Source organism: Kryptolebias marmoratus, linkage group LG7, assembly GCF_001649575.2.
Source record: "Kryptolebias marmoratus isolate JLee-2015 linkage group LG7, ASM164957v2, whole genome shotgun sequence".
Classification (NCBI taxonomy): domain Eukaryota; kingdom Metazoa; phylum Chordata; class Actinopteri; order Cyprinodontiformes; family Rivulidae; genus Kryptolebias; species Kryptolebias marmoratus.
Window position 1 is genome coordinate 7,704,706 of NC_051436.1, and position 14,032 is coordinate 7,718,737.

The 14,032-nt window shown below is 37.9% G+C and overlaps 1 protein-coding gene and 1 pseudogene across 1 annotated transcript in view; one reads left to right on the top strand and one right to left on the bottom strand.

Moving 5' to 3' along the window:
• The window catches only part of kcnip4 (Kv channel interacting protein 4), a 140,038-nt gene that overhangs the window by 13,445 nt on the left and 112,561 nt on the right, over nt 1–14,032 (top strand). The gene's annotated exons all lie outside the window — the stretch shown is intronic.
• Nucleotides 3,543–7,052, bottom strand: LOC108234840 (annotated as a pseudogene).

Genomic DNA, 14,032 nt, shown 5'->3' on the forward strand with positions numbered 1-14,032 from the left:
TACAGAAAATGTCTTTATCATCTCAGGGGAGGCAATTAGATGGATCAGTGCCACGTCCCCTTAAACACAACCATTAATCAAGGTGCAGGATTCGATGTTAGGTGTATTTAAATGTAAGCTTAAGCCTATTTAGCCAATGACCGGAGAAAAGATCATTTACATATAATGTACAAAAACCTTTGACCTTTTATTGTGCCAGTAAATATAAATGATGGAGGTACAGGGAAAGCCGACAGAAAACTTACAACAGTAATGGCTTTGTTAAAGTGGGCATCATCCTGAACTAAACCCCCAAAAGTTAAATATTTAGAAATATCAAGTTTAAGTTTGTTTACAGTATATCAAGTCAGTGTCCCAGTTGTGAATATCTGATCAGGTGTAATTTTGGATACATAAGTTTACGATCACAATGTTTTTAATTCATTGCAAGTACAGATGAAATCATCCCAGCATTCAAATATTTTCACTGCATTGTCCTTTAAAAACTAAACCTAAGAGATAAATATCAACTGGAAAGAAATCTATGCTGCGAGACTTGGTGTGTATGAGAGACTGAAGTACAGTATCATATATATTATAAAGTATTACTACAGATCTTGTGAGATTTTGCTCAAAACTTTGTCATGCAAGAGAGCGAGTGGATATGCATTTCTTCAAGAAAAGCTATTTTCACTTTATTGTAAGGCATTATTGAATCTCACTGGAATGGTAATATTTTAGATTTTTGAGAAAGTCTCAAATCACAGAATAGAAAACAAAACTGTCATCAGCTGCCTTTGGTTTGACATTTTGAAGCATTCATTCTGTAATCCACTCAAATTCATGAGAACTATAGATTTCTGTGAACTGTTGAAGCTGGGCATTATGCATACTTTTGAAGACATTCACGTGTTTTTTCAAGTGGCTCAAGAAGGCTGATCAAAGAGGCTCCGGTCAGTGCAGCCACCAACACCTCTGCCTCTCGCCTCGGACACTTCAATAACACTTCTTTAAACTTGAAGCCATGGCGACTTTTAGCAAGTCTCTCTCTCTTTCTCTCCCATTCCTTCTCGCTCTCCTCCACCACCTCCTCCTACCAACCCCTGTTACTCTCTGTTGATCAGCTCAGGAAAGGGAAAATGCTTGTGTGAAACCTGAGGATCACTTGCAGACTGAGGAAGCAGAGAGCGCACGCACGCCGTGTTTTACCTCGAGGTAAGGCGATGTCAGACGGAAGATGGATGTTAGTTTTTTTGCAATTTCTGTGCATTGAATGATAAACATTTCTAATCAGAGCAGCTCTGCAGTCCGAGCAGCTGAATAATCTGTTTGAAACTTCTGATCTTCAAACGATGCCATATAATAGTCATGACTAAATCTTGGGATAATTTGTTCTGGTTTTATTCAGCACTGTCAGAAACACATTCTTGTTTTTCTTTTGGATGACTTAAAAACATCAAAAGTTTTTACTGGTTTAATTTGAAAGTGTTAATGTGATGCAGATTGAAGGCTAATAGTCTTTGAAGTTAGATTGCATGAAAACAATAAAACCAGCCCTAATCACGGAAGGACATCCTGAAACGGCAGCTCCGTTTATATAAGATGAACATTTTCTAGTTCAAAAAGGGCACATGGAAATGTCTTGCATATTATTATGTTTATGCATAGCTGAGGGTAAAAATGTCACAAATTAGCATATGTTTCCAAGTATAATGCCTTAACTAGTGACCATCAGATTTGCTCTCTACAGTGGTTATTTCTGCTGCAATGGGGTCAACATTGGAATCGCGAGGCTCCTGTTAATAGTGGCTGAATAGGAAGTGTTTTTGCTTTTATTGTTCATAAATGTGAATGGCTCCTGTTTTCAATAGATACAGTAGAAAACTGCCAGGCATGTGTACACCAAGGAAGAGAGTGCAGGGAGGGCAGGACCTGCCGAGCATCCGTAAAAACCACGGCTTCTCCAAGAAAGTCTTCCTTAACTGTTGGCTGGTGCGCCGCATCATCACCTGGGCCTCCCCGAACCCCAAAGGTACAGAAGTCACACAGTTACTCTTACAATGAGTAAAATAACAACTCATTACTTGACAATGTCTTCAGTGTTCAGCAAATCAAATTTTTACATATAAAACTATTTTTTTAATGTTAAGGTTGGGTTGCTGCAGGTTTAAATGTCAAATGAAAATCATTTGGCTTTAAATTGTACGTTTTCCTGAATCTCAGCATCTGAAAACAAGCAGTAAAAGTATCCTCAACATCTTAAAACTGCATATCTGTCAGCACCATTTAAAACCAATCCATGTGCTTTAACCTCGAAGTATGATTGAAATCTGATCTGAACTGACTCGAGTTGCTGTGGACGGCTCCTGTGAATTTATTCAATTTGAACCTCAATCACTAATGATTTCTACTCGGGTTGGATTTTCATAATGTTAAAGCAAAAAGCATACAGAACCCTTCTCTTAAATAACGAAACACATTCCCTTCTATCATTGACAATTAAATTGTGTTAGGCTAAATTTTACATTTTTAAGACTGCTTTTGGACTAAACTAAAATAGTTGATTGTTTGAGTTACTAATAATTTAGATGTAGGAAAATTATTTGCCTAAATGCCATTTTTCCCTCATGGTTGAGGCTTGAAATGTTATTTTTGGAGTGATTTGTGTTGGTTTTCTTATTTATGTCAGAAACAGTGGCGTTCTATTATGATGGTACAGATGAGTGCTAGTTTGGTTAGAATAAAATATCTGTAGTTTTAGTTATACATTCTGTTTAATACACTTTAATTTCCTTTTTTTTTTTTTGTCTTTTTATATCACAGCGGTGTGTCAAGTTTTACCATAAAACCTGGAGCTGTTTGTCACAGACAGATGCTCGTTCAGTCTAGTGGAACTTGTCAGCTGTTAGGATAATGGGTCATCTTATTAAACAGTTATATCACTATAATGAGATGTGAAAGCAGGACAAAAAAAGACAATCTGTTTTTGTCACAAATATAAGAATGTTCACCTTTTTCATTTTCATTTTGTTCTGATTAGTTTGGAGTCATTCGTGCAGGTGCAGAATTTAAATCACGTAATCAGTGCTGTTTTTTTTTTAAATTTTATTTTGCTGGTTGCCTTGGGTTGGCTCTTTATAACACGGTTTTAGTTTGTGTGAGTGTGAGCGCACCTGTGCAGTTGTCATTTGAATCTATTTCTCTGTTAACGTGAGCTGGCAACAACAGCTGGAGCTGCAGCAGGTGTTTCTGTCAGCCACCTTGATATTGGACTTTAACTCCTCCCGTCTTTTCTCATTGAAACTATGCTGCCGTCTCAGATCAGACTGTCTTATATTTTATCTGGAGGTAGCTGACAAATAATACAGTGGCTCACTATACTGCAAAAAGCATTTCTTCAGTTGGTATCCAGGTTCTTCTCGGTGTAGTAAAAACAATTTGAGTCATTTTCAGCTTCCTTGTACAGCATATGTTCCTCTTGTATTTGCTCATTAGGTGGTGCCTTATAATAATGATATTATCCCTCCGGTGTTGCTCAAAATAACCTCTCAGCACGCAGAGGATCACACCATAAACCTGCCAGGTGGCTGCATGGCCCTCTGCATCCAGAACATGAGTACGATAACAATAAGGTGTGAGTGTCTTATTTTTAAAATTAATAAATAGATAGAAATTTAAAGATTCCCATGTCGCATCCTTGTGACAAACATCTGCTATATAAAAACATTTAATTAACCATTGATGTCTCTATGACGCAGTTAAATGTGTTGCCTAGATTCTATTGTGAAATTATTGAACATTCTTAGTCCTATAATGGGCGCATCACAAAAAGAAATGCAATGTAACACACTTTCATGTGTTACATTTGCTTAAGTTGCTTTTTTTCCCCCTCTCTCCTCTGCAGTGAATTTTTTTTCTTTGGTTCAGTTGAACTTACCTACCAGCAGAGGGCAGCAAAATACAAGCAACTAAACTAAATGTGATCTCCAGTTTACTGCAGTCACAATTGTAATCTGAATATAATGTAGACATTTAGTTTAGTGTAAATAATATAACACAAGTTGATGGTTTTACATGTTGTCTGTTTGCTCTAGCAATGCCTGATGAAGAGACTCTTAACAAAACACAAGTGTGTGCTGTTGTGCAGATGATAAATGAGGATTTTTATTAACGAATCATGCTGCAGTTGTTTAAACTTGTTGTGTTATGTAGCGTGGACACAATATAAACACCATTACTGTCTGATATGATTCAATATACCATCACTGCAGGACAAAACGTGCCTCAAAGAACACCTCAGGTAGTGATACTGTCATAAATTCTCTTCGTCTCTGCACTGCACCAGTAACTCAATGCGCCAACAGAGGAAAAGATGCACCTGTTCTCTTGTAGTGGCCCAGCACAGGATTTAAATCTGATGATAACCAGAAAATATTGATGCTCGACCAGTATTCTACTTTGATTGGACACTCTGAGCTATTAGCTTTAATCCATATGTATTATCGAGTCATTTATATGCAGACTGCATCATGATAAAATGCTTTGGATTTCTGCTTTGGTCTTAAACTGTTACAATATTTCCCAATCAGTTCTTTTTTTATTCAGCTCTCATTTTAACATCTATACTTATCTTTATTACTTTTTGGCAAATAATTCACAGATGGATATAACTTTACACATGCATATCTGGACTTACTGTTCTGCAGCTCCATCTATTGGAGTGTTTCGTTCAGACTGAAGGACGCTCTGAAGCTATGAGCAGCAGGAGACCTTCACCTTGGACTGAATCACAGGGTTGTCCTTCAGTGGACACAAGAAGGGCCTAACTGATTTCCTTCTGCTGGACATCCCCATAACAGGTTTTCACATGTGAAGTTTATGTGACTTTTCTGAGGACATTTTAATAGTAATGAATCCTTGTGGAAAAAAAATATTCCTGTTGAACATAGATAAGATGATCAAGATGAATTTTCACCTTGTTATTGTTGCATTGAAATCCCAAAGCTAATTCTCACTGATTTGAAAATAATTGCTGTACATTTGCTCTCTGTTTCATCCAGCTTTTAAAGAAGCCTGAAGCCTCTAGATACAATTGTTATACAATGTAGAAGTTATAAGATATCATTAGGAGGCTCTTGGGGAGCATGTCCCTGATGAGCGTAATTATGTGGACTAACACAGTGAGGCATTCTTAGACAGACTAGTAGCTTTAAACTAAATTTCTACCTGCAGTGAAGCGATCCATTTTTTTCCCCAGTCTAATCTGTTTTTCCCCAGTCGGCCAAGAGTGTGGGCCTCCGTAGGACCAAGGTGGAAATTGAAAACGGCAATGATGGATTAGAAGGGAAGTTGAGGCAGCATGCAGCCTCTCCGTTCAGAGTGGAAGAGAAAAAGAGCGATTGCCAAGAGACTGTTGGCTGGCAGAGACGCAGTCATGTCCTGCTGTTGTCATTCATTTGATTCATATGTTGTGAACAATTGTTTCTGGGGAAGGGGAAAAAGGGATCCAAGTGTGAATTTTTTTTTCCCTGACGTTGGTTGTATTTGTAGTGCTGACGGACAGAGACAAAATGCTGCATACTGTTAAAACAAATGGGCTTGGAGATGAGGATGATGGATTTCTTGAAATGCAGTTTCTTTGAACTTGCAGTTCTGCTGCAGCTTTACCAGTTCAACTCTATTCTGTTGGACAGTGATGATTTGATATTATCTGTATGGAAAGTGATGTTTAGAGATGTGCAATCTCTGCTTTAACAGTAAAGAAGCTATCTGTCATTGTACTTTTCTGTTACCACTATTTTATGTTTGTCTAAATAGCCTAAATATCAGCCTTGCACTGAATGTGTGACTCAAGAAGGGGTTTCCACAGTATCACGCAGCCATGAGTTTGCCCTCGCTTTCTCTGTGTTGCTATGACCTGCACCTCTTTGTTGATAAATGGGGATTAGCAGCTAACAGCCAGGGATTAGTCAGAGAACAGGCAACCTCAGCAAGGCATTTTGTTTGTTTAACACCTTTAAACAGCTTGTTGACAGATAACAACTCCCACACTTTATCCTGTTATCAGGATTCATCTGTCTGTTGTTTCAACATACAAACTCTTCACCTGTCCGTGCTGTAACCAATCCGGGTCTTTCTTTGTCTGGGCTACGCGAGGAGCTCGATGCTCACATCATTAAAGATGCATTTCATGCCACATGCAGGGGATTTTCCACAAACTTGGCTGGAGATGGTCTCTGAGTTGGTCTTTGTTTGAAAGTGGGGCCTTGTCTTTTCAGTTAATGTGTTTAATTTAAGTATCAAGTATTTTTTGTCATTATATTGAAACAAAACCACTTTTTTCTGCTCAGATAAGTGTTACTGGGAGCTAAGCACCCATGTTAGTGTAGATATGAAGCTGTTGCACCAGTTTGTGGAAGATTATAGACATTATTAAACAACTTTGGAGCAGACTGGTCAAATTTTTTTGTTTTTTATCAACAACTTTCAGTTGTACATAAATGTATGTAATAGGTTGTTCATCTCTGGTCTGTAGCTCATATAATAGGTATCTTGATACACTGCTAATGACCTGATACGTTAAAGATCCATGAACATAAAAAAAGTTGTGAAAACACACAGCTTTACTAAGACAAACAGCACCTGCTGACTCTCAAAGTAGCAGCATGGATTTGACTGTTTTATGTCTGTGATGGATTTAAAAAAAAATGATTTTATCCCTTCTGCCCTGACTGATCATATGATGATATTCAAGTTGGATTCAACACATTGAGATTTGATCCAACTGTACAATACAACAAAACTATGATTCTATGTTAGTTATTGAGACGAGGAGACAGGACTTTACCAGTGAAGTCTCTGACACGACGTATCTTATTTTACCAATCTGGAACATATAGTCATCACTATTTCGGCTGCTCTAATATAAGCCACTTGGCTTTGAACTGTCTGCACTTTTTGGTTTCTTGTCTGGCTTCTCTGGTGCACATGACCCTCTTTTTTGCCTTGGTCTCTACTTCACTGTCAGGGTCAATTCTGGATGTAAAGGACAGCACTTCCTTTGATTTAGGCATTATGATGGGTTGTGGTAGTGTAGCTCTTACAAACAGGAAGCTTATTTCTTTGGTTTACTAAGTACCAATCTACCAAGTGGAACAGAAAAACACTTATGAGACATGAAAGATCTGAATCTATTTATAGATCCAGACAGTACACTTTGGAAAGTTGGTATGAAGTTTAGTGTCGTTAATCATCGGCTGCTTCTGCATAACTTACCTTCAACCAGATGACCTTTTTGTACACACACGCACACGCCCTTCTATTTTATTTTTGCAGCTGATGAAGTTGTTCACTGGTAACCTACTTCAGTCAATTGTTTGTATTCTAGCAGCGGTCTGGGGCCTCTATAAATAGGCTGTCCTGATTGGTCCCCAGCACAGTCAAACCACGTAAGCCGTGAGCTGCTGTGGGGCAGAGCTGACTTTCTTGTGTCTATCTGTTGGCCTTAAAACACCTGTCCCTGCCGCGGTGTAATTTATCTCCCCTGCTTTTGTCAGGCACTACCTTACCACCAAGTCCTCTCTCAGGCCTGGTCATGTTTTCTCCTGAGATAGGGTTTAATAAGCTGAGATGTGTTTAATGTTCATCATGATGGATGAGCATCTCTGGCCAACTGTAATTAGGTATTTCTGGAAGAGGGCTGGCTGATCTGTTCCACATATCGTGTGACAATCATGGGAGGTACAGTTACAACTTGAATCACACTGCCACACGTTTAGCTGAGCTGGTGTGATCTCATGACTCATTGTCATTTGAAAGTTGAGGCTCGGGTCTAGTTTTGAGCTCTCCTAAACATTTGTTACAGATCTGACTCATAAGCTCACTAGGATAATCAAAAACAAAGTTAAAGTTCTGGTAGGATCATCCTTATAGCAACTGAAAGTTCATCTGTCTGCAAAATGGTCCCAAATGTCCCAGGACAGAATAAAAATATGCATATTTTATGATTTTGGTTCAAAAATAGTTTTATGTAGTTGGCAAGTTTACAGATTTATATTAAAACAGATTCATTATTCAGTTTTTCAGTTGCAGCCTTGAAAATTATGAGTAAAACTGAAGTCACATCAAGGAGAGCAGATAAATTATTCCAAGTTTGTCAATTTCCCTTCTACGTGACTGGTTATTAGATGCTCTCAGTTCTGTCTTTTTTAAACATTTTAATGACAATAATTCATGGGATTATTCATCATAACTAAGATCTTCAGTTTAATTAAAGTAATTTGTGATAAAATATTTTAGCTGCTCTGATAATATGCTCTGATATTTCATTTTATCTTAGGAGCAAAGCTTGTTTTCTCTAGATAAGGATATATTATAAGGAAATATGCTTTTTCTAGGTTGAAAATCTAAATGCGGTAACCCTGTCTCATGAAAAGACTCTGTCAGAAGATATGACTTAATTAAATTTTCATAACAAAACAAGTTTCATTATCAAAGAAAATTTATCTAAATCACTTATCTCAAGATAATGTAATGAACATTCATTTCTATGCATGTCCTTTCTTGGCTTCCGTAGAAGCTCTGTCCAAAAAAGGCTAAAAGAAATTAGTCAAATCTGAAAAGGAAATGTGGGCAGGCTGCACAAGAATAATAATAAAAAAAAAAACCCACCTTTTTAAAGATTCAAACAGACATAGATGCAACAGACTCAGCTGCTGTTATTTAGTTAAACCTGGACAAACAGGAGGGAATGTGTGGGACCAGAAGAGTAATGGCAAGAACCAAAAAAAGCACCAACAAGGTGATTCCCAGAGCTATTAGCCAACAACATCCAGCTAATGAGTAAACGGGAGGATGATTCATCTCTCAGATCCTGATTTGCATTTTTACTGGGTTAAAAAAAAAAAATCTTAAAGAAAAACCTTTCATACTCTGCTCAAGTTTCTTCAAATGTGACATTTTTGTACTTGTTTAGATTCCTCAAATTTTGAAGGACTCGATGCCCACCTGGTCGAATTAAGTCAAGTATTTTTAGAAGTCTTTTTAAAGGACTGTCTCTAGGTTTTTCTCACCTTCAAGCAGGACAAATTTGGGATTTTTCCCTTCCCCGTGGAGCAGCACAATAAGGGCAACCTCTATATTTGCTGCTCCTTTAATGGCACCAATCCTGTTCTTTCTTTCTCGAGGGCAAAATCAGGAGCGTCTGTGCTCCCAGTGGACGACGCCTCTCCTTAAGTTACTGCTGTAGTTTGTGCAAGTCAGTCTATCGGCTGCAGACGCACACCTTGTCGAAATTAGGTCAGCAAACCACACCAAGCCGACTGCAGGAAACCAAACAAAATGAGGTCATGGAAAAGAGACGACTCCCAGTTGGCCAGCAGAGCTCTTTAGCGTGGTACGATATATGCTTTGTTATGACAGTCAAGTCCATCTTAACACTAACAGAGCACCTCACCAGAATAAATTGCCCCCTAGGAGTTCTTGATGTGTGTTTGACATTGAGGAACCTTCTGAAATAACAGCACCGATTATGAAGTAATAACACATTCTCATTATGTGGAGGCCTGGATTGACGGGAGCTGGTTAGAATTTCTAAAAAACTCAACGTTAAAAGGATCAAATGTGTATCATGAATGTGCTGAATGAGCTCATATTGTTGACAAGAAAATGCATTTTTGCCATTAACAGCTCCAGGAAGTGGTTGGCACTTTTTTCTTTTTGTCAGAGAACATTAGTCCACCACATATTGAAACATTTCCTTCCAGTTCTTAAAGAGCTCTTACTGGCAGTCCACTTCTACAGATGAATTTCAAACACGATGCTCTCCCAATAATTACAGAGCTAATGATCATTTGTACTGCATGATGGTGGGTGTAATTTGACCAGTCCCATGGCAGCGTTGTTATTTTTCTCATTTTGAAGGCAGTCGTTCAGTAAATGGCCTTTTTTGTCAGAGAAAATAGTGGCTGTGTCCCCTCGAGTCTTAAAAGGTTCAAAGGAAGTTCTCATAAGTGGCTTCAGAATATGTAAATAAAAGTTTGCATTGACCAGATGTGTGTCTTAGTGCCACTGAATGTCATGATCCAAATTAGAGTTGCAAATTTTTCTGGCCTCGACAATATAAATGGTATTGAACTCAGCAAGCAGCTGCTTGGCTTCCAGCTACAATTTATATCATCAAACAAATAAGAAAATGTCTGACCCATTTATTTCCTTCATTAGAGACGCTGTAGCCTGAAAGTAAATAAGCTGTTAGCATTACCCATTAATCATAAAGCAGGTTTTCCACTCTCACTCTCTTATAGTGTTAAATATGAAAGAACATGCGTGTTATTTACATGATTGTTCTTTATACTAAGCATTACTTCAGCTGCTGGAAACTGCTGCTCAGCTGTTGTCTCAGTGATGTAAAAATGCAATTTGTGTCAGCTTTATTATTCCAGGAAATGTTTTAATTGAATTTTTTTTTCTCTAATCGCATGTTTTCACTTGCAGAGGTGCGGTAGTTCATGTTTATGGTCCATTACACCCACCTCTGGGCACATCCTTGCCTATAAATAGCCACAGATGGGGTATGGGTGCACATCTGGTGAGGAGAAAGACTGCAGGCCGTCATGTTGCAGCTGCAGCCTTGTCACATAATCGGAGATGTTTACTGAACACACTTAGTCCAAAACTTTACCCTTCAAGGTAACCCCATGAGAAATTAGGTAAAATGGTGGCATGTCTGAGAGAAAAGGAACATTCTTTGCATTTAATTTACTCAAACTCGGCATCAGTGCGTTTCCATAAATGGTTTTACATTTATTCTGTACATTTAGCTCTTTCAAATGATTGATCAGTTTTTATACTTCTACAAAAATGTTCATGAAGCATTGAAAGTTTTGATGTAACTTGACCTTATTAAATTATAAATATGAGTTGATGTAGATGTGACATTAGGTTGGAAAGTGAGGCTTTATGACTCATTAATGTTGAAGCGGTTAACTGTAGATGAGCAGGACCCCATATTTTATTCTGGGATTAAGTCCATTGTATGCGGAAAAAGAGCCTCGACTGCGATGTTTTTGATTTGGTATAAGAAAAAAAAACATCTTTGCACTACTTTTTGTTAGCATGGCGAACAAAGATATTAAGGTTCAACAACAGGATTATACTAACTTGTGTAAAGAAACCTGCACAGAACTTTCGTTAACTTTTAAAGTTTGATTAAAATAGTGTATTTTGGCTCTCCAAAATGTTTCTCATGAATGTGAAGACATTTATTTAGTATTAAGTCATCAGTGCACAGTATGCTAACAGGAGAAAAGTACTGAAATAGTTTGTACTAAGCTGTGCAAAGGAGTAATATCATTTGTGTCATTGTTTTGGGTTCCTGGCCACCCTCTTTTCCATTTATTGCTCTCCTGGGGGCTTCTGTGTGGGGTGCGCCCTCACATCACCCGTTATCTTTTTTGCCAGGCCCCCATCTAATGAAAAATAGTCTTTTTGACGCAAGTCACCTTGCTGTCTGAATCTGACTACGTTCTGTGCCCGGCTACCCACTGAATGCGCCTCTTTCCCCGACTGCCTCTGTTTTAAAGCTTGAGGTCCGGGCATCCTGCTTGGATGGCTCAATGAGGTCTAAGAATGAACTGAGCCTGGAGGTTTGATGTGAAGCACAGTGTGCCAGTGATTCAAAACTCAATCCATATTCAAACTTTTGGTCATAACTTATTGGGTGTGTTGCCATCATATTTCATAGACATTTGTACAAGACAATCTGTTTTTTATTACTCTGCTACTTCTGCAGGATGAAAACTCAACAAAGACTACATGCTGAAGTGTTCTGTAAACGCTCTTGGGATGGATTGCAACAGTGTCACTTGAACCACCTTTAAAAAGTTCAAGCTGACTGTGTTTAATCTGTGTGAGTCTGATTCCTCTCTGTACCTGTCGTTTTTGCGTGGTAGTTAGTGAGGCTTTGAGGTTTAGCTCTGAAGCTGGAGATAAATAAAGCAGGCACACAGCAGTAAACCCGACCTCGTATTCTTTTCTCCTCTCCATCAAAGCTCGGGGCTACTTCTGCCACATTATTAGTGACTCAGCTAAAGGTGGCCTTGATGTGAATTTGCTCCAGCGCACAGTAGCTCTTATCAAAGACTTACTGTTTCAGGCTTAATGTTCACACTTCATCCAAATGCCCGGTCCATCCAACGGTTCAGTGGTTCCAAGAAATCGGTTTCTAAAGAAATTACGAGAGGGGAAAATGTCAATATTAACAATGGCAACGAGGAGAACAGTCCTTCACCAAGGCTAGTGACATGTCGCTGTTTTAGGGAATGTGATTTTAATCTGCACCAACATTTTATAGGCTTTTTTTTTCTTTTTGCTTATGCTTCACATTTCCACCAAACTGTGAAATATGGTTTGACTCTGTAGCTTTGATGTTCTCTTGCCAACAAACACCACTGACATGTTGTTTTGTTGCTCTGCAGCAAGGAATGGAGAGAATTTCCCTGGATGTACAGTTCATGTAAAATCTGTACAAGTGCTGTGGTCTTTTCCCTGGCTTTCATCAACATAACATAATTTAAAAACAAACACAAAAACACTACACACTGTTGGCTCTGTGTAGTCTTATATTGAAAACTCTGGAAACTTTAAACCAAAAGTAATTGGGTTCTAATTAGAAATGTCTCATTAATGATTTTAACTACCAAAAACAACTAGGAATTGCATTTATTTGGAAATGTATCACCGGAACAGTATTTTAAAAAGCACAATTAGTTGTTCAGAGTTTTTTTTTTTTTCTTCAAAGTTTGCTTGAACTCCCTCAATAAACTTGAATATGGGAAGATTTCTTGACCCACATATCAACATCGACGTCCTCAAGATTCACTGATTTAATTTAAGCAGCTTTGCATCTAATTCCACACCACCAGCAACATTTCAAGCATTTCTAGGTTGTCAAACGTATGAAGCCTAGGCTCTTCCTTTGTGTTACAACTGATTATATTATCAGTGTAAGCCAAACCAAATGCATTGTCTTTATATTTAACACTTCATTTTCAACAGAAGCCTTTGGAGAATTTATCTCCTGTTTCAAATATGCTCTACATCTTCATGGTGACGCGTTCGCTGCCCAATTTCCCCCATTCAATAACCCTCTGAAAGCCCTTTGAGATTCATGATGTCTTCTTCTTCGTTTTGCCGACATAAAGACCTGGCCAGTCCGAGGAACAGTAAATATGGGGAAGTGACACTTTCCAGATCATTACTGTTTTCACTCTGTGTGAAAATGAGTCCTGACCCGTCATTCAATCACGCTGAGTCATGAGGCTGTGAGAAGAAGGATTAAGTTTATTCCTGTCTCTGGTTTTAATGCGTTCATTAATCAGTCACATCGAGATCTTCTTTCCTTTTTTTGGTCCTGCCTCTCTTTAATAAGAAAAAAACTAATAGTGAAAGAAATCCCTTTTAAATAAACCAGAACTCATTTTTTATCACTTACATTTCTTGTTAAATTTAACACTGGAAAAGCTGGCTTTGGTTTTATTGTATCAGTTGCTGTTTGTTCCTAAATAATGTAGGAGCTCCAGTCATTTGGCCTTTTTACTCTTTAAGTTTCTCTTCTCAGTAACGTCTAACAGACAAAAGGCTCATGGTTTGTGATCCAGTTACATCTCTCTGTGCTGCTGTGGACAAGTTCCTTATAAGTGTTTATGTACAGTTTATTCAGCTGTATGTCTTTTCTAGTAACGGACTGAACTTTCTGCAGCATTTCAGTGGTTTAGTGTAAAATCACACAAATAGCTACACAAAGGTGAATTTAGAGCACAAATTGGGCATTAACTAGTTGCATTTATATACATTATCTTCATAAAGTAACTAGTTAGTAAGAATTGTCTTATTCTACAACTAATACAGGTGCTGGTCATAAAATTAGAATATCATGAAAAAGTAGATTGATTTCAGTAATTCCATTTAAAAAGTGAAACTTGTATATTATATTCATACATTACATACAAACTCATATATTTCAAATGTTTATTTCGTTTAATTTTGATGATTA